The following is a 1436-nucleotide window of genomic DNA, read 5'->3' as shown; positions in this document are numbered from 1 at the left end:
TTTCTCTCATTCTATGCCCTTTCTTTTCTCACTATTATGTAAATTAGATACAATTAGAAATTGATTTGGCCGCGATGTATTCCATTCTCTTTTGCTCTGATGTAGGAACGGGAAGATGGATAAACAAATATATACATATATATATAGACCCTTCATAGTGTTTTGCCAAAGTATCTTCTCACTCAGGGTCCACAGGCTCCACGACACAACCTTCCGTTGTCATTTCAGTCCAGCAACTCAACGCATGGCCAGGGAGTGGTCATTTAAAACATCAGCATAAAACGAAGGATGATCTGTATTCACTCTCTGACTCAAAGCAATCACTAGACTTGTACCATCTGAGATTTTCTCTTTCATTCTTTTTTTTTTTCTTTTTTTTTTTTTTTTGCGTTTTCCCCTCATTCTCTTCTATTTTATCAAGAGGCAAGTTGATCTGAGGTTTCCCTCGAGCTCAGACACAGACCCCATCCCCCTCTCCCTTCCACTCCCCTTCCCCCCTCCCGTACCTTCTCCCTACCCTGCTCCCGACCCATCCCTCTGCCCTTCCTCCCAAACTTTCCTTTCCCCCCACCCTCAACCCCTTTCCCTCCCCCTCCCCCTCCCCCTCCCCATCCCTTACCCCTTCGTCATATATAAAGGAACTCCCATCGAACCATCAGTTCCCTTTCATAGGTCTCAGTATTTCCACGAACGGTAATTCCAAACATAGTTTATTTGGACAAGAATTCCCGGAGACTAACCATCTGTGATGTGGCGCTCCGCTGCACGAGCTCCAGCCACCATCTGTCAACCATCTGAGCTTCAGTTGCAAGATCTCCCTGGATCTCTTATCTGCCATGTCTTGTACCCGTTTCATTGTAGTTCAGCATTACACTCTAGCTCAAAATTTTCGTCAAATCACTATGCAACTGTTTCGTGTTAAGCTTGTAGAGCCTAAATGTCCATTAGAATCTAGAATAACAATTGAAATTAAGAATAGTCTGGAAATTACAGGTTACTTAGTATTCTCTGGATGTGAGAGGCAGATCCTTAAGCTTAGGAGACCCCAAAGATGTCGAAATTACGTAAAATGTAAAGTTACTTCTTCCAGTTGTCAAATAGTAATATTTTCACCCAATCAATCACAACCATATGTACACATACACATATGTATATGTACATATGTACACACACACACACACACACACACACACACACACACACACACACACACACACACACACACACACACACACACACACACATACATATAGACACACATATACACGTACACACACATATGCAAGCACAGACACACACACACACACACACACACACACACACACACACACACACACACACACACACACACACACATATATATATATATATATATATACTTATATATCATTATTGCTATTTTCATACTATATCACCATTACTATTACTATTTTCGC

At 41.5% G+C, this 1436-nt stretch overlaps 1 protein-coding gene across 3 annotated transcripts in view; it reads left to right on the top strand.

Moving 5' to 3' along the window:
• Positions 1–1184, top strand: part of LOC125045110 (slowpoke-binding protein-like) — a 110479-nt gene extending 109295 nt beyond the window's left edge. For all 3 annotated transcript variants that reach the window (XM_047642240.1, XM_047642232.1, XM_047642223.1), the window contains one exon: positions 1–1184. This exon is cut by the window's left edge and continues 1207 nt beyond it. The gene's annotated coding sequence lies outside the window, so the exon portion shown is untranslated.
• The last annotated feature ends 252 nt before the right edge of the window (positions 1185–1436 follow it).

Source organism: Penaeus chinensis, chromosome 3 (genome assembly GCF_019202785.1).
Source record: "Penaeus chinensis breed Huanghai No. 1 chromosome 3, ASM1920278v2, whole genome shotgun sequence".
In the NCBI taxonomy this organism is placed as follows: Eukaryota; Metazoa; Arthropoda; class Malacostraca; order Decapoda; family Penaeidae; genus Penaeus; species Penaeus chinensis.
This window is presented reverse-complemented; position numbering and strand designations above follow the sequence as displayed.